General features: G+C 45.8%; 1 non-coding gene across 1 annotated transcript; it reads right to left on the bottom strand.

Annotated features, from left to right (window-relative positions):
• Positions 1–1,103: 1,103 nt before the first annotated feature.
• Positions 1,104–1,210, bottom strand: LOC139177412 (U6 spliceosomal RNA). The gene has a single exon (XR_011561855.1). It is a non-coding gene; the product is annotated as a U6 spliceosomal RNA (small nuclear RNA).
• Between the last annotated feature and the right edge of the window lie 18,852 nt (positions 1,211–20,062).

Below are 20,062 nucleotides of genomic sequence, written 5' to 3'. Positions count from 1 at the left end.
TTGAGAAGAGTTGCTTCATTAAATGTACTACAGTGAAACTTGATATCATTTTTATGTTTTGTCTTTAGAGATTGACATACTTCAAACCATAAGGAAACAAAATAATTTGTTAGTGGTGGGTTGGGGAAATGTGGGTAATTAGAGAACTCTAATGGGCCGTGCTAAAGTGAAAATCAGTCAGTGGTCACATTAAATCAGGGGGTTTGGTCACAAATCATGGATACCATGGACACGCTTGAACTAGTTTAAGTGAAAAATAGTCTTTATTGGAAGGCTATTTAGGATAGCTCATAGAATTAAAAGAGAAGATGAGAAATCAGGCTATGGAAAACAGGCAAGTCCATGAATGAGAAATGGATCTTCAGATGCCACCAAGACTATCCCTCTATATCTCATTTCTGTCTTCAACTCTGTTCTTTCCTTGTAAATTCCCTTCATACCTGCAGGGTCACCTGCAGCTTCCAGACTCACATCTCAAAACTTCACCGGTGAGAGGATAAGGGATCTTCTCTCCTGTATCAGTTAATGTTTTCTGAGGAAAGGCGTCCGATTGGTTAGATTAGGGTCACATGTCCAAGTCCTGGACCAATCATTATGGCAAAGAGGTAGGGCTGGGAAGATAATAGCTCCTACTCAGAATAGAAGGCAGGGCTGTAGGGAAGAGAGTGACTCCTAGAAGGTTTGGCCTTGGGAGAAGTCATTGAGAAGCTCTAATTTCTCTCTGTACATTTATGACTTGGGAAGAGAATACAGAAAACTATAGGGACCATTTATGGTGACTTATATGTGTGATAATGAGGGTCTGGCAACCCACTCCAGTATTCTTTTTTTTTTTTTTTAATTTTATTTTATTTTTAAACTTTACATAATTGTATTAGTTTTGCCAAATATCAAAATGAATCCATCACAGGTATACATGTGCTCCCCATCCTGAACCCTCCTCCCTCCCCATACCATCCCTCTGGGTCGTCCCAGTGCACTAGCCCCAAGCATCCAGTATCGTGCATTGAACCTGGACTGGCATCTTGTTTCATACATGATATTTTACATGTTTCAATGCCATTCTCCCAAATCTTCCCACCCTCTCCCTCTCCCACAGATTCAAAAATATGGAACGCTTCACGAATTTGCGTGTCATCCTTGCGCAGGGGCCATGCTAATCTTCTCTGTATCGTTCCAATTTTAGTATATGTGCTGCCGAGGCGAGCACCACTCCAGTATTCTTACCTGGAGAATCCCATGGACAGAGGAGCCTGGCGGGCTATAGTCCATAGGTTGCAAAAAGTTGGACGCTACTGAAGCGACTTAACATGCACGCATATATGTGATAGGATCCCACCCAACTGAGGTTTTTTTAGTTAAAAAATATGGATATTAACCATCATATTGGTTAAAACCTTGGTAGAGTCACTTATCTGCTCTCAGTTTCCATTTCTGTGTTTATTACATGATATCAATAAAACCTCTTAAGCTTGATTCTTTGCCTCGGGATTGGCTTCTGCTTCATTTGAACCCAAACTAAAGACCCTTTGGGAAGAGGACAAGATGTATTCTGGTCAACTCAGCTTCCTCTGATTAATGGGGGGGGGGGCCTCTGGGGGAGCCATATAAGTGACATTTCGTTTTGTATGATGAGTAACAAACTTCATCAGATGAGGTAACGAGAAAGGGAAACTTCATCCAGCAACTGATGCTGTTGGGTTAAAGATGGATGACTTTGAAAATTAGTTTTGAGTTTGAGGGGCCTGAGGAAGATGGAGGCAGACTGGATTTGCTGTGTCCCTTATTTGGTGAAATCCATAGGCTTTGCTCTCCCCTGCTGGAGTAAACAGAAGCTGCTCTGTTCATCTTTCAAGGGCAGGAAGCATATCTTCCACTTCTTTTTTAATCCCCTCATTGGAAAACTGCATCTTTTCAGGTTTGTAATTGTTGAGATTCTGGAGGAAGAAAAGTGCCCTGATTCTTTTAAGAACAAAGAGGGCCCTTCAATGAGGAACACTTTCTCTGGTTGGAAAAGTACACAGGGAAATCAGAAGGCGTGTGATTAAGAGTCTTTTGTCTTCGGTTTGTGACTTTGGGAGGAAGGGAAGCAGAGAGCCTCCTGGGATGCGGGCAAGGGTTTAACACTTTTCTTGAAGTTCCTGGGGAGCGGGTGCTGAGAGGTCTTCGATAGGGAATCAGCACTGATTCCATTGTTCATCTGCCCTTTGCTCCTCTCATTCCTCCTCCCCAACCAGGGCCAAGATCAAGTTCTAAACCTGGGCATCGGGTAGGTCCTTGTGACCTTTTCCCAGGCTTTCCCCCGTGGCACTTCATGGTTGGCCTGCCCTCTGCCATTCTTCATGCTGTTCCCTGTGCCTGGGATGCCCTTTCTCACTTTGCTTCCTTGGCTAAGTCCTACATACTCAGCACACCAGAATGCAGATGTTTTCCGGACACACCCTGGTGTATATAAACCCTCTCTCACACCCCTTCTTGGACAGGTTCTCTGTGCACCTCTCTTACTCCCTGTCACTGTGCACAATGATTTGTTTAATCACCCAGCTCCATTGTCGGGTTGTGACTCGCTGTGGGGGTCACCATGTCAGACTCATTCTGATCCAGCGGAGGGGCCACAGTGCCTGGCCCATGGCGGACACCTAGCGTAGGTTTGGGAAAAATAATTGGATGTCCTTCAACTTTACTTTTTCATGTTCACATGTTCCATCTCTTCACCTCAACCTTAAATACCTAGGGGGTAGGTGTGATTTATTTCAGGTTCTCTTTCTAATCATTGTTGCTCTCCAACTCTCAAAGCATCGCTGCCAGCCTGGGCAGGCTCTTGTGTGTGATAAGTGGCCATTGGATAAGAGAAGGGATGACATTCACTCTTCCAGCTTCGGAACTCAGCGTGGTGTCTTCTATCTCACATGGAGACGCTGTCAGAGGCTATTTTTACCATCCTGTCATGCTTAGAAAGCTGGGTCCTTGATCCAGGTCATTTCTGAGTCAGAAGGGATATAGTCTTCAGATCCCTGTACTCAGAGTAAATCCTTGGCAGAGCCTCCTGCTTCAGGAGATGTGACAGGTGCTCCTGCGGCACACCTCACATACCTGTGGGTGACGAAAGGCAATCTAACACCTGTCTAGGCCTCCACTGGGGCTCTCCAAGTGGGCTGATGGGATGTCAGGTCCTGTGTTAAGAGAAGGGCTGGAGCCACCCATGTTATAGCATCAAAGCTCCTCCAGGAATGGGCCCTGCCCACTCCTTGGTTGCTATTCACAGGGCAGCTCCTGCTGGTCTGTTTGAAGTCAGATTCCTCTGGAAAAAACACACCTTCTCTGTCATCCCTTGTGGGCTGCATGGTGTAGGGCAATGCTCGAGGGCATGGGGGCAGGGAACTGCTTTCTGAGTCTGTCCGTGGTGAGCACTGGAATCTGAGGTGCAACTGTCAGTATGGTCTCCAAGATCTTGGCATCTAAGTTGTACAGGGGTACCTGAGATTTTGTGAAGCTTGCAAAATGATTCACTGAGAAAGACAACCCGAAATATGAACTACATTGGATTTACCAAATAGTACTGCCATGGCTCTTCTACTTTCAAGTAAAGTATCATACAGTATGGATATGATGTTAACCTCTTATCTCTTTCCTTCTGGGAAGTGGTCAGACTCCTCTGAGCCAGACCAGACAGAGCTTTCAGTATTTCAGCACTGGGGATGGAGGCCTGGAAATACAGGACAGTGGAGTGGCATCTTGTGCTTTGTTAACTAATGCAAATTCAAAGAGACCGAGAGAAAGAAAAAAGAAAGATCAAGACAGGGATAGAGATGAGGGAGGGAGGGAGGGAGAGGGGAAGGAATTAGTAGTTTGCCTGGTCTAGTGGTTATGCCTGCCATTCTCAATGAGCCCTTGTCCAGGCAGAAATGAGTCATGACCCTGAGTCTAGTCTGCTGTTGGTCTGGTACCTGTGAGCCTCTTCCAGGTTGAGCCCCTGGCTGTGATCTCACTTTCTACAGAGGTGTGCTTCTTACATCCAGCTCTCTTTATTACCTGATGCCCATTACTGAATCCATTATACTGAGAAACATCTTTTACTGAGCAGGGCTGTATGTACCAAATGAGGCAAACTGTAGTTCATGGACAATTTAAGTGAGTCTCTGGGGACAGTTTTAACAGAATTTTTTGCTTTACGTGCTGAACTAAGGACCCCAATTTCTGGGTCAGATGTAACTCCACTAAAAGGATAACAGTAATGATGAGTACAACATAAACAATCATAACAGCCATCCTTCACTGTACTTACTCAGCCCAGCCATGAGGATAGGTACTTTCCACGGACTGTCTTCATTTTATCTTGACAACAATCCTGTGCATCAGATATGATGGTGTTTTGATGCAACCTTTTTAATTGAGGTATACATTTCCTAGAGTATGTTTTGGTGACTTTTTTACATGTACACATTCATGTTACCACCACCCTAATCAAGATGGAGCATTCCCATCCAATTGCAAGTTCTCTCATGCCCCATGGGCCCTGATGAGATGGTCATTATACTGGCTTCTAAGACCATAGCTTATGACCTCAAGTGCTAGGACTTCATATAAATGGATAAATACAGTGTATACTTTTTAGTATTTGGTTTCTTTCTTGCAACATAATGTTTTTGACATTCATATATATATATATACACACACACACACGTACACACACACACATATGCTTATATAAACATATGTGGGGTTACATCCTGATAAACCCACATCATAAGCTGAGATTATTGTAAGTTGAAAATGCATTGAATACACCTAACCTACCAAATGTCATAGCTTAGCCTAGCCTATATTACCTCAGGTGTACTCACAGCACTTACACTAGCCTACAGTGGGGCAAATCATCTAACACAAAGCCTATTGTATAATAAGTGTTGAAAAGCTCATGTAATTTATTGAATACTGTACTGGAAGTGAAAAACAGAATGGCTGGCTGAGTGCAGAATTTTTATAAGTGTGTGGGTTGTTTTCTCTCATGATTGCATGGCTGACTACGGGCTGGGGGCTCGCTGCCACGGCCCACCATCTCTAGAGAGTATCATACTTCATACTACATATATCTAGCCCAAGAAAAGATCAAAATTCAAAATTCTGAGTACAGTTTCCACTGATTGCATATTGCTTTCAAGCCATTGTAAAGTCAAAAAAATCTTATGTGGAACCACGTAAGTTGGGGACCATCTGTATATAGACATGGTGGTCTGGAGGGCAAGGTAAGTTAAATAAGGTCACGTAGCTGGCCAGTGGCACAGCGTGGATTTGAGCCGAGCTCCATCCTACCCCAAAGGCTCTTAGCCTCTGCCTCTGTGTGGGGAGGGTCATGGCCGCTCCAGTTTTCTGGTCCCGGGATGAAGCCGACATAGAAGCAGATGAACATGTACAAACTGACTACAAGCAGGAAGATACAGGATGTGATAAATGTACCGGTACCACCAAGAGCCCCTTTCCGGCCAGTTGTCTGCAAATGGATCAGACCTTGGAGATTCAGGCATTTTCCAGCACAGGAGGCTAGGCTGTCACTAAAGCCAGAATCTCCATCCCTTTATTCTGAGTCTTGATTCCTGAATTTAACAGAAGAGGTGTTACTTTGATGTTCGAATCATGCCTTTGATCAAAAGCTTGCTGGCTCCCTCGTGTCTCTTAGAACAAGACAGTGGTTCTATTGTGCTGGCGCGTGTTGTAACATTTTGGACAGCAGAAATGACATTTACATGAAACAGCCATCCTTGGAATGCACGAGATAAGACACTTTCAACAGCTCCTGGAAGGAGAGTCTCCAGCGTTGACTTTAAATCAAACAGAAGTAATATCGTGTCATCCTGCTCCTCCATCTCTACCTAGTGTTAATTAAAATCCTGATAACAAGACTCAGAAAACATCCAGATGAGGGAGACCAAAGTACCACTTAAAAATATTCAGATGAAAGTACAGTTCAGCAGGATTAAAGACAAAAATACCCTCCCTCCCTCCCAACAGTCTTCATTCTTCTGTGGCTTCTACTGGATGAGATGATTAACAAGCAAAGGTGATTTCTAAGGCTCCCCTGAACCCTGCTCACCACCCCCTTGGAGTTTTCAAACGGAACCATTTGAAATAATTGAACAATTACTTTATGCAATGTTATCAAAGTTTATTAAATTGTTCCCATTCGCTTTGTCCAATTACCAAATTTGGCTGATTGGCGTATTGCAATGCAGAGTGGTGAAGGTGTTCCTGGGGTGGAACCTCATTACTTTTGAGCAGAGAAAGGTTGCAAATTTCCTGTAGTTCAAATCCTTTCCTCTTAGAGATTAGGAAACGGAGGCTCAGAGAAGTGAACTGAGCTGGCTAAGCTTCATGGAAGCTAGAGACAGGGCAGGGCCGGGCCCCTTGCTCCTCAGAAACCCCATCTATCTGCAGAGCTCTAAATGGGCAAACCGTGTGTTGTCCCCACCATGGCCAGGGCATGCTTCCACATTCCTGCACGTCTCAATTAGTTCCAATTTAGACATGACATCAAGCATGCACTTAAAATGCAAATCCATTCAGACAGGACAGGAAATAATAAAGGTGGATTATTCCAGTGCAATTCAGTAGCTCCAGGGTCTTGGAATTGTGAAGGGACAGACTGTGCTATGCTATGCTAAGTCACTTCAGTCGTATCCAACTCTGTGCGACCCCATAGTTGGCAGCCCAACAGGCTCCCCCGTCCCTGGGATTGTCCAGGCAAGAACACTGGAGTGGGTTGCCATTTCCTTCTCCAATGCATGAAAGTGAAAAGTGAAAGTGAAGCCGCTCAGTTCTGTCCGACTCCTAGCGACCCCATGGACTGCAGCCTTCCAGGCTCCTCCATCCATGGGATTTTCCAGGCAAGAGTACTGGAGTGGGGTGCCATTGCCTTCTCCGTGGGACAGACTAAATGGTCCTAAATGAAACATTGTTCTTTCTTGGGGGCTAAATATCTAACTTCCAACACTTTGCATCTCTATCCCTGTCTCAGATTCTTCTTCCTAGACCTCATTTGGACCTTGCTTTTATGTTTAAACTTTTATTATGGAAAGTTACCAACACATGCAAAAGTGAGAGAGTTGTATACAGCAGACCACTTCAACAGTGACCCACATATGACTCATCCTGGTCTGGCTCTGTTGTCTCCTGCGTCCCCACTCCCTGCACAATTTTCAAGCAAATCACAGGCATTGCAACATTTTGTCTGTACATTCTTCATTTGGTCGTTCAGTGTGGACCTTGCTTTATTATTTTTTTTAAAGTCACTATATTTTATGTCAGTGAAATATGTGCTCTATGAAAATTTAAACTAATGAAATGTTATACAGCCATTATAATAATATTTCTAGATGGGAAATTATCCTTCATAGTTTAAGATAATTAAAATCCCAATGAAATGAATGTTCCATTCTGTAACACACACACACACACACACACAGTCAGAAAGGATGTATATTAGATTAGACTGTAGTTTCTTTTTTTTTGCTTATTTCGCCCCTGGTTTTTTTTTCTTTCTTTCAAGAAACACATCATTTGTGCAACAAAAAAGAGCCTGAGGGGTTAAAGTCAGTTTCATAAAGACAGTGTGAGAGACTGGAAAAGGCATGCTGGGTTCTAGTACTTGACTGTAGGACGATGTACCAGGGAAGATGAAGTGACCCTTGATATGTGTGTGTGTGTGTGTGTGGTGTGTGTGTGTGTGTGTGTGTGTGTCTGTGTTGGTAGGGGGGGCTCCTTAGTCAAACTCAGTTAATAACATGAGTGAAGGTGATTAAGATTTTTCAATTCAATTCATGTTTTACGAAACACTCTGGCCCACACATTGTGTTACTTGTTGGGATCACAATTATGAAACTAGAAAAGGAACGAACATATTGTAGACTCTTATTACTCCAAGCCTGGTCCAGGGATCAGCATCACCTGGGAGCTTGTTGGAGATTCAGATTCTCAGGCCCCTGCCCCAGACTTACTGAATCAGAATCTGTTTGTAATAAACTTCCATGCGGGATCCGGATGCACATGAAAGTCTAAGAAGCGCGGGGCTGTCGCAGGGCAACCTTGACTGTGGGACTGTGTCTCATGGGTTTCTGCCTCAGCCTCACTCAGAGCCTGCTGAGAGGAGGGGATGGTGGGGATGGTCAGGGCTGTAACCTGGCGTTTGTGGGTTCCTGATGTATCTGTGTTGACCAGGTGAATGAGTGATCATCCTTACACACTGTTTCTGTTCCTACCCCACAGTCTTTCTGACTCACCACTGCCAAGGAAGATCGTCAGACACCTTGGCCAGGCGTTTGAGGCCCAGGACAGAAAAGCTCTTTGCAATCAATTTCTTTATTCTTGAACTTCCATCCATCCTCTCAACACTGTGCTTAGGAACTCAGACAACACTGGTTTATGTTTAAAGCTCAGATGCCATGCCATCTCCTCCAGGAAGCCTTCCTGGGATACACTGCCAGCAGGATCTCTTCCTTCTCCATACTTTGGCAGGGCTTACCATCAGTGCCGATCATTGGTCCTTTATGAACGTGCTGCTGTGAATAACCTTAAATTCCCAAAGCCTCAGTCTCCTCACCTGTAAAATGGAAATCATAGTTTCTTCCTTACGGGGAGCCTTGAGGATAAATTGAGAAGTATCTATACAGCACTTAAGATGATGTCTACCTAGTATGTTCTAGGAATTCAGTTCATAAGTATCAGAAAAACATTGAACTTCATGGTAATTCTATGAGGCAAGTATCAATACTGTTACTTTCCTTACTTTACAGATGAGGAGACAGAGACAGAGAGAGGTCGATTGGCTTGCCTGAGGTCACCACAGCAAGTGAAGAGAGAAACAGAGGTAAGCTTAGGTGTCTAGGTGTCTACCTAACTCAGACATACATACTCTTGTTATTTTGTGTGTGTGATAAGAACACAACTTATCGCACTAATGAGATCTACTAGTATCCTAGGGGTGTAGTACAGTCTCGTTAAGTACAGAAACAATGTTGTGTGGCAGATCTCTAGAAGTTATTTGTCTTCTTAACTGAAGCCTTATACCTGTTGAATGGCAGCTCCCCGTTCCTCTCTCCCCCAGCCTCTGGAAACCTCGAATCTGCTCTCTGCTTCTCTGGTTTGACTACTGTAGATGCCTCATATAAGTGGAATTGTACAGTATTTGTCCTTCTATGGCTGACTTACTTCACTTAGCACAACCTCAAGTTTTGTTCATATTGTTTCATATGGTAGGATCTCCTCATTTTTGAAGGCTGAATAGTATTCCATCATGTTCATTTAGAAATTGGAACACTGGTTGTTGGGAATGTAAAATGGTGCAGCTGCTATGAAAAACAGTATGGAGGTTCTTCAAAAAATTAAAAATAGAACTCTATGTGATCCAGCAAGCCCACTTCTGGGTCTTTGTCCAAAAGAATAGAAATCAGGATCTCATAGATACAGTTGCACTCCTAAGTTAATTGCAGTGTTGTTCACAACAGCTGAGATGTAGAAACAGTCTAACTTTCTATCAGTGAATGAAGGAGTGAATACATTCTTAAACGCCTGCTTTTGGTGGTTACCCAGCAGAAGGGCAGTACTTCTGTCCCTCTGTCCCCGCCTCCCAGTGTCTATCCGCAGTATACAGTTGCATATATTGATGCATGTTGGTTGCATATTTCTCCTATCAGCAAGCTCACCTTTAGGAGCTACAGTCTGGCTGGAAAAGGTACCCTCTCCATCCCCACTGACCAGCTCAGATGTCTTGGGACAAAGACATCCAGATATTCTTGTGAGGTGATGTGGCCTTCTTCATGGCCTTTTCCAGCAGCAGGCAGATGGTCTCCATATCTGACTGCCCACCCGTAGCATGAGTGGTTCTTCCTAGTCATCAGACTGAGTCAGCTGATAGAAGTCAGGAAAGAGCCCTGGATGTGAAGTTAGGAGACCTGGGTCAGAGCTCCTTGATTTAGATGTTGTGTGAATGTCATTAACGCTCTGTGAGCCTTGTTACTTTGTCTATAAGATGGTACCATGATATCAACATCACCAGGCTATTCTGAGAGTTGTACAAGAGCATGGAGAAAAGGACTCTTTAGACGTCTGGTGTTCAAAGCATAACCCAATAGAAGGGCATAGGGCGAGGACATTGACTGACTGCACAGTCTGTAGGCGGTTGTTCAAGGCAGCATTGTGTGATCGATCTTTTGCTGGAAATTAGACCCCAAATAGAGTTTTAATTACTAATCTCCATAGTTATTTTAAGTAATTACATAATATTCTCGAGCTGATGTATCCCAATCACCTGGACCATTTCTATTAGACCATTTCTATTAGTTTTATATATTGAACTTCCTTAAGTATCTCTGTTTTTTTTTCACTTATAACTTAGGATAAATTCCTAAGAGAGTGATTAGTGGGGAGTGGGCAGGCGGGATGTTATGTTCATTATTCTGATTCTTTGAGTGTATTTTCACATTGCTCGCGTATAACATAAATCTTACCATGACTTCACTAGTGTTGGGTTTTTACTGTATTTTCTAAAATAAAAAAATGCCTATCTTGGTGTTTTTTTTTTTTTTTTTTTTAACAAAAACCCAGTGCGGTTGTCACCCATTCATCTGAGTATCTTTCACAAACTCATAGTATTACACTTATCACATCAAATGGTAAACGACTTATTTTTCGATCTTTCTCCCAGCCTCCCACCCCACCCAGATGTGAGCCACAGGAAGTCAATCTATACTCCCCTTACACAGCTGGAACACAGTAGGTTTACAGTCATTGTTGAAATGCCTGTAAATCTCTTCCATCTTGCTGAACACCTAAGTCATCTTATAATGTGTTGAAATAAAACCTAAGATTAGCTTTGCCCTGGGACAGTGAGTGTTGAATTAGAACCAAGACTCTGTTGGACTTTGAAGTTCTAGGAAATGGAATCTCAGGTTTATTGAAAACATAGCTGCCTTCCTAGGAGAGGGTGGGCAAAGCCTCTCAGTCTGATGTTTTGCAGAGGAAATTTGGGTCCATAACCCAGTAAACTGATTATAGATAAGATAGTTCCCGGCAAAGGCTGATGCAGGCTGGGAGGTCTCGGCAATACACACACCACGTGATTTAATCAGATGCAGTCCCTGGTCTAAAGAGACAATGGATGAGAAGACAACCTGGATATTATTGCAATGAGGGATGCTGTTTCAAAGGAGGGTTTTTAGAAACTTATTTTAAGCTGAAAGCCAGCCAGAGATAAGAGCTGGGCTGATGAGGAGGCTGTGTGTAAAGAGTGTTTGTGCTGTGGTTTCTGGAGGGACGGTGGGGGAGCTTGGGAAGCTGGTGGGAGGATGGGTGATGCTAGTCAGGGGTCTGCTGGACGACACTTTGAAATAACAAAGAAGAGATGTTCTCTACGGTATAGGAAAAGAAAAGAAAACAAAGCTAGGGAAGGCTGCCAGGTACCAGGAAGCATGAGGGGAGTGGAAGGAAGGAGGGCACACGTGGGGCATCTTCTGTGGGCTTGGGAAGTGGGGTACAGCCCTCTGCTCAAGACATCACCTCTGAGGTCACACTGAGGGGTGTACAGTGGGGACAGGCAGCCTGCAGGAGGCACTGTCCATCTGTCTCAGCTTCTCACCCTCCACCCTGGCCTGTCCAGCCCTCGAAGCCTTAGACCCTCTGTGTGCCAGCCTGACTTTGGCCAAAATCTCTTCCTTGGTTGCCTCACCTCCTTCTCTCTTTCCAACCCTCCATCTTTCTAGCTGCTGCCCAGAGTGAGTGACCTTTCAAAGGAGTTCACCATTTCTCTGCTGAGACATGTCAAATCCTTCCCCGTCACTTCCACAGAATCTCTTGAGTGTGAGCTTCCAGGCCTCCCAGGGCTCTTCCACAGGGACCTTCATTTTCTCATCTCTGTCATGGCACACCCCACCCCAGGCTTCCTCCCCTTCAGGTTCCTGGGAGGGTTTTCTGTTCTCGGATCTATGTGCTTTTGTATAAGTGACCCTGTTACCCCGGAATTCCCGCCCTTGCTTGTCTACTTGGAAAATGTCCACTCATCGTCCAAGGCCCAGTTCCAACCTGCCCGGCGCCTCCCCTCAACCCCACCTGGCTTTACAGACATTTCCTTGTCCCCATTTTAACATGAACAGAAATAGTTATGGTAAAGGAATGAAGATCTCACTACCCAATGGGATAAAAGGTGGAAAGAAAAAGACAGGGAGAAAAAAAAAGGACACAGACATAGAGTGCCTGTTTTGTGCTGGGCAGCTCACTGAGCTGGTCGTATTTGGGCATTTCCAAGACACTAAGAAGAAAGACACTAAGAAGAAACTGTGGGTCCAGGTAGTGAAATGACTCACTTGAGGTCACCCAGCTGGCATGAGGCTGGACTCCAAGGCCCATGGACACTGGGCAGTGTCCTCAGCAGCCCTGAAATTGTGGTCTGGAGGCCCTGCTTTCTCCCCCAGGGAGGATGGCAGTGGGGAAAAGAAGCCTAGACCTCAGTTCCAGATTCTGATACTCACCTGGTCCTTTCAACCTCAGTCTCCTCTTCTGGAAAATGGGCATTTGGGCAAATGACACTTAAGGCTTTTCCCCCTCACGTCTCTAGTTGATGATCAGAGTGGAAGGATGTGGTTAAAAATGGCCTAAATAGTATTGGAGGTCTGGCCCTCTCTCCTAGTTCCTTTTCATGTGACTTTCTGACTTCCTATTGCCCATCTTACAATAGGGATGGAGGAGCCTGCCATGCTACCATCCATGGGGTCACAAAGAGTCGGACACGACTGCATGACTAAACAACAACATCTTACAACAGGGCACTCAGTTGAGATGTCCGTCAGGGTACCTTTTTTTTTTTTTTTTTTTTTAACCAAATATATGGGGTTTCCAGGCAACCAAAGGCCTCAGAAATCCTTGAGCTCACCCACCTGATTTCTTCAAGTTGACATAAAAGCAGTTGGGATGGTCAGTTATTTCCTTCCTCAGAGTTAGTCTTTTCTACTTGGAAATATGGGTAGACAGCTTAGTGTGGAAACATATACCCTACCACGGGGATTAACGGGCTTTTGTTTCTGTCCTGACTCTACTGCAAGCTCTGTGTGACCGTGGGTTAACTATGGGTTAACTACCTTCCCTCTCAGAGCCTTAGTTCCATTTCCACTGAAGAGGAAGTAGATAGTTTCAGCAAAACCATTATTGGATTTTGAATGGCAGGTAGTACTTGTCCTGCTGCACAACCAAACACAAATAAGCCTTGTAATGAAGAGAGACCCAGGAGGGTCTGGGCTCCAGGAGTCATTTGGGGTCTGCCCACACCTGGTTCTATCACAGCATCTGAGGGAGCTTTTCTCCTCAGACTTAGTGCAGGCTTGACATGATGTGTTGAGGGTGCCTGGGCCCACACAGGTGTGAGAACTGGGTATAAACTTGGATACAGAGATCCCCTTCCTCCTCCCCAAGGATTCAAGAGGCCATACATGTGCGTCTGGGGTAGAGAGAGGAGCAATCACTCAGGCAACATTCCTCTTCTTTCTTTTTTTATTTTGACTGCACTTTGCAGCCTGTGGAATCTTAGTTCCTCATCCAGGAATTGAACCCATGGCCCCTGCAGTGGAAGCATAGAGTCTTAACCACCGGACTGCCAGGGAAGTCCCCATTCCTCTTCTTTCAAGTTCTACAGGTTCTCTTCTTTATGCTCAACACAGTTCTTGCCACTCATCCTGCAAATATTTATTCAGCTCATGTTATGCCTCCTGAGCTCTGTTTTAGGTTGAGGAACTGCAGCAGAGAACAGAACAGACGGAGATCCCTGCCGTGTGGAGCTTAGTTGCTGGTGGGGGAGACAGAAGAGAAGCCAGCAGATGGATCTAGAAGGCTGTGGGTGGTGAGAAGCACTGTGGAAAACAGCCTTATCAGGAGAGGGCAGCAGAGGTAACCATGGACGCTCTTCTGAGAGGTGGCTGGGCAGGTGGGGTGAGGAGAGTGAAGTGAGGAAGCGAGCTGGCAGGTATCTGGGAGGAAAGTCTATCTTTCTCTGCTTCTGAGCTGCAGGTATCTTGTCCCACATGTTCAAGAAGATTTTAGGTTTGGAGGCTGTGTCTTCTGTCACTCCAATATTCTCTCTAGTAGCTAAATGCAACATGGTGGGGCGAGTGAGGTGAGGGGAATGAAGTGAGGGAGTGAGGCTGTCTTGTATCTCTCTCTCCAGTCTGATCCCTCAGTTTCTGTTTCTTTGAGGACTGTGGTCCACCTAAGAGACAGATGTTCTCAGTTTGCTTGAGGCAGGGGCCATGTCAGTCTGGGCTGAAGTGGATTCTCCTTTGAGCAGGAACATGGATGCCTTGACACCTACTGGGTGACACCATCTTACTTCCCCTGGAAACAGTGTTGCAGAACTTGATGGCTGATCCTTTCATGCTCCTTGTCATGAGACCTTCAGAGTGACTTGCAGCGTTAGCTCATTAATGATCATTAAATGTTTGTGGAGAGTCAGTGCCTGACAAGGGCTTTCCTGGGGGCTCAGATGGTAAAGAATCTGCCTGCAGTGCAGGAGACCAAGATGCAGTCTCTGGTTCAGGAAGATCCCCTGAAGAAAGAAATCGCCACCCACTCCAGTATTCTTGCCTGAAGAATCCCCATGGATGGGGGAGCCTGGCAGGCTAGAGTCCGATGGGTTGCAGAGTTGGACATGACTGAATGACTAACACCAGCAATCTAGCAATGCCTGACAAAATGAGCAGGGTGGAATGACAAGTACGAGGCTCTGACACATGGACTTCTCATCTGCACTCCTGTTTGCTGGTGGGGGGACACCCCACCTCAAGACAGGAATGCTCATCAGGAGAGAAGGCAATTCAAGTGGCACGTATTTTGTCCTCATGTTTGTCAGTGATTCATGAAGTGATTATCAACATTCAGAACCACTTCATGAATCAACCAGGAGCTGGGAAGAGATTTAGCCATAATGAGCTCATTTCCATAGAAATAGGACCAGACCCACTGGTGGGTCAAATAGTTGCACTGCCTTGGACTTCATAGCCTCCCGTCCTGCCACCTCCTCATTTCTGACAGGCTCATTTCAGGCCTCATTATGCTTTGTCGCTTTGTGCTCTAACCAAGAGCTGCCACATCCAGGAACCTCACAGATGGTGGATTCAGAGTCCTTTGTTCATCTGGGAAGTGGGCATCTCTTGGGGCCGGTTGGGAGCTGAACTGTGTCCCCTCCCATACAACAGCCATGAGTCGAAGTCCTAACCCCTGGTACCTGAGACCATGACAGTGTTTGGAGATAGGGCCTTTAAAGAGGGGGTTAAGGTAAAACAGGGTCATATGGGTGGGCCCTAATCCAATAGGCTGATACTTTGGCCTCTTGATGAGAAGAGCCAACTCATTGGAAAAGACCCTGATTCTGGGAAAGATTGAGGGCAGGAGGAGAAGAGGGTGACAGAAGATGAGATGGTTGGATGGCATCACTGACTCAATGGACATGAGTTTGCACAAACTCCAGGAGATAGTGAAGGATAGGGAAACCTAGCGTGCTGCAGTCCATGGGGTCCCAAAGAGTCAGATGTGACTGAGTGACTAACAAACAAACAAAGTCTGATGGGACTGCTGTCCTTAAAAGAAGAGGAGATTAGGACACAACACATGAGGAAGGAAGGTCATATGAAGACACAGGAAGAAAATGGCCATCTTCACGCCAAACAGAGCTTTCAGAAGAATCCATCTCTACCAACAACCAGTTGATTTCATATTTCTAGCCTCCAGAACTGTGGGGAAATACATTTCTGTCGTTTGAGCTGCCCTGTCTGCAGTACTTTATTATAGTGTCCCTAGCTGACTAATCGGAGAAGACAATGGCACCCCACTCCAGTACTCTTGCCTGGAAAATCCCATGGACAGAGGAGCCTGGTAGGCTGCAGTCCATGGGGTCGCTAAGAGTCAGACACGACTGAGCGACTTCACTTTCACTTTTCACTTTCATGCCTTGGAGAAGGAAATGGCAACCCACTCCAGTATGCTTGCCTAGAGAATCCCAGGGATGGGGGAGCCTGGTGGGCTGCCATCTATGGGGCCGTACAGACTCGGACATGACTGAAGCGACTTAGCAGCAGCAGCAGCTGACTAATACTGGGTTCTTGAGTGCAAATTCTCTTGGGAACCTTTGGGGCATTCAGACTTAATTGACAGGGTTGCATTAGCAAGGCACCTTCTCTGGAGGCTTTTTAATTCCTTCTCCCAGAGGCTTACCACCTTTCTTCCCACATCCCTGGAACTGGCTGTCCTTTGATACTGATACTTAAGAGGAAAGCCCATTTGAACACCTCAGGCCACTGGGGGCTTTCTTACTACCGGGCCTGTTACCCCATTGTCTTAGCTTGGTTCTACCTAAAAGCGGATCCTAAGAAAGAAATGGGTACATGAAGCTTACCTGTGATGTGATCCCAACAAGCATTGTGAGGGAGTGGGGAGGCCAGACAGGAAAGAGAGAAAACCAATAATCGGGGTGTTACTGCTGGTAATTGGGTTCATTCTCACTGGGAGCCCTCTGGAGAGTGTGTGGAGCAACACCTAGGATTGTCTCATCAAGGAGCAAGGGAGCTGAAGCATTTATCTTGCACCAGCAAGGTATCAGCTCTCGCTCCTCATTGGCTGAGGGTCTTGTCTGTAACCCTCCAGCACTCTGGCTTATTTTTCACATGGGCTGAGTGTGCTCCTCCAACCAGCAAAAACCTGACGCAGGGAGATGTTGCCATGGGTAGCAATGTTGGCAGTGACAGCTAGTGGGGGCAGAGGGGCTCTGGAGCAGCCTGCAGGGCCACACCAAGCCCCTTCTCCCTCTCCAGACCTCCCCTTCTGTGGGCTCCGGCATGTTCTGCACCTCGCCCACCCAGATGCAAAGCAGCATCTCTGGCTGAACTTTAAGCTCCTTTCCAAGAGGTATTTGCTAGATTAACACCCAGAATGTGTTTCCATGGTGGCACTTCAATAGAGTTCTCCCGGACTCCCCACTCACCTCGATGAAAGGCAGGGTCTTGCAGAAACCAGAATGAAAGGATTCCTTGGCCAGCTTCCCTTTCTGTTGAAAGGATGGCTCCATCTCCCAGATCTTTGCTCCCATGGCTTCAGAAAATTCCGGGTGTGCCAGCACTCACTTGGCAGTGGGGTGGCGAAGTATTTCTGGAGCGATCGCTAGTGTTTCTCATGTGGCTTCATTTGAAAGTGGCAACTTTCTAGGTTCTCTTCTGCTGACCCTTTTAAAGGAAACTGTGATGTAATTTCAAGATGGTTCGATAAGTGTTTAGATATGACCTGTGAACATCCAGGCTTGAGGGCTGGAGGGGAAATGTCCCACATGCCACTTGTGGAGGTCTGGAGGGTGTGACAAGTGGAGAAGGAAGGGAACTGGGTGGTGGGGTGAGGTGGGGAGCTCGATGAACCACAGTGAGATGACCGGGTGGATGTAGGGTACAATTCATGGAGCTGGAGAAGTCAGGGAGAGGGGCTGCTCTGGGGTGAGGACGAGGAGTTCAACTTTGACCCAGCTGAGTGTGGGTGTCAGGAAGAGGCAGGCTCGATGGATGGGATCCTGCCTCAGGAAGAGGACTCGATGGACGGGATGCCCGTCTTCCTTGTGCCCTGCCTGCCTGGGCCCTGCCTGAATTTCCTTTCTTTGCATTATGGCTTCACTTCCTTCTGATTCTGGCATCAAATCCAGCGTCTTGCCTTGCCCTGATGGTTCTCTCTGGTTCCCCGTGAGGCTGGATGATACTGTGAAAGGGACATCTCATCTGAAATTAGCAAAGCTAGGCTTAAAGCTCCGCGTAATCACTGAAGCGTTCTCGAGCCCGGAACAGCCACTGGCCTCCAGTTTCCTCTTCTCTCCAGGGGTGTCTGCTCAGCAGTCACCCCTGCAGAGAGGTGTACCCTGACACGCCACCTAAAACAGGACCTGTCCCATCGTTCTCCGACTCTTACCTTGCTTATTTTTCTTCAGGCCTGTTACTGCCACCTGATGTTTAAACATTTGTGTTTACTTGTTTATTGTGTGTATGTGTCTCCTGAGGTTGTTGGCTCGACGATGATAGAAACACATGTAAACATCGTCAAGCACTGTCCCTTGCTGTATCGCTCAGTGTACAGAGCTGCCTGGCACGTAGTAAGCTCTCAAGCAGTGTTTGTTGAACGAGTGAGTAAAAGAAATCGACCTCTCAAGACTGTCGATGTGAAAGGCCAAATGTGTGTCAGAAATAACAGATGACAGACTTCCCTGGTGGTATAGTGACTGGGACTCCGCCCTCCCCTTGCAGGATGCCCAGGTTCAATTCCTGGTCAGGAAACTAGCTCCCACATGCTTCAAGGATGAGTTCACATGCCACAACCAAAGATTCCACGTGATGCAATGAAGATTGAGGATCCCATGTGCCGCAACTAAGACCTGATGCAGGTAAATAAATAAACAATAATGTCTTAAAAAATTACAGAAGAATTACACAACTCTAGGGCTCAAGGAGCCATCTCACCAGGAAAAAAATAAAACAGATCCCCTTCTAGCTCTTGTTTGGAACAGAAAAGGCCTGTATGAAACACATACCAAGCGTTCATTTAATCTGTTGGACTTACTGTCCCGGCGTGTCGAAGGTAATATTTCATTGGATTTCACTGTGTGTTTGAAAGCGAAACAATTCACATTTGAAAATCTCATTACTAGCATCTTCCCTCCAAATCCATTAACGGCGTGAGTGTTTCTGGCAACTGAGATCACCTCGGATTATAGTATGAAATGCAGCTCTGGGGAAAACTGTATGTTTCAAGATGTTTGTACCATTCAATTGTCAAATATTCACACGGTTATGATTCTCAAAGAAAGCACACAATGTAGGGAAATTGGTAACAAAATAAAAGCTCCGGGATGTATTGAGAGAAGGCGGCCAAAGGATTCCTCCCTGACATAGCTAATCCCAGGGACGGGAAATTAAAAACCACGCCAGAATATGAATGCCTTGCCCTGAGGATGGCTGGCTTTCTTTGAGCGAGATTCCAGGTCTCAGCCCACATAGCAATTTCGGCCTTCTTCACTGCAGCTTTGGGTCTCCTGCACTGCCCTTTCCCCATCCGGGAGACAAGAGACTCCTTTCCTCTCACCCGGACTCGCTTCAGCAGCTAAATCTGAGAAGTTGGGTGACATCATTAGATGACATCATTGGATGACACCAGTAGAGCTGGAAAGGTTCTGTAAGATTGAAAATGAAGGGTCTTCCCTGGGGGTCCAGTGGCTAAAACTCTGTGATCCCAGTGCAGGGGGTCCAGGTTCAATCTCTGGTCAGGGAACTAGATCCTGCATGTCATAACTAGTAGATCCTGAATGCTGCAGTGAAGATGGAAGACCTGAGTGCTGCGCCGAAGACCCAGTGGAGCTAAACAAATATTTTTTAAAAAGATTGAAAATGGAAAAATTGAAGGTTGGGGTTCTGTCGTCAAACAAATTTGGAAGTTACAGCATTTGATACCTTCTTCTTGGAGCTTCCCAATTCACCCAGGCATGTTCAAACCTCTGAGATGTCCCATGGTCAGATACCTGCTTGTGTTTATTTAACTTAGCATTGTCCCAAATTAACTGGCTCTTCAGGCTTTAATTTGACCACATGAAGCAGTCACATTCTATGGAAAACTAGTGCGCAAGTTGAAACAGCCCCTACCTTCAACAGATGAGGCAACAAACTACAGGAAAGCTATTAAAGTGCCTGATCACTTGGCTGGTCAATGGCAGAGGTAGGAAGGACTGGTCACTGGGGACCATGACACCCAGTTCAGGGCTCCTCTTCTGCCCTTCTTTAATTCACTTCACCAGAATTCCTCTTATTCCCATCCCACCCTGTCTCAACCCATCCCATTCACTCTGTGAATGTTTCTTGAGCACCTGTCATGGCCAGGTGCTGTTCTAGGTGCTGGAATACACTGGTGAATGAGACAGACATAAGACTGGGTCGTCCAGAAACCCACTTTGCCCTCAGGGAGTTAAGTCTAATTTGGAGCTTCTCATCATTTTCTTCCCATCTTTTCTCCTTCT

Source organism: Bos indicus, chromosome 18, assembly GCF_029378745.1.
Source record: "Bos indicus isolate NIAB-ARS_2022 breed Sahiwal x Tharparkar chromosome 18, NIAB-ARS_B.indTharparkar_mat_pri_1.0, whole genome shotgun sequence".
NCBI lineage: Eukaryota > Metazoa > Chordata > Mammalia > Artiodactyla > Bovidae > Bos > Bos indicus.
The sequence above is the reverse complement of the archived record's forward strand: the minus strand, read 5'-3'. Positions and strand labels throughout refer to the sequence as shown.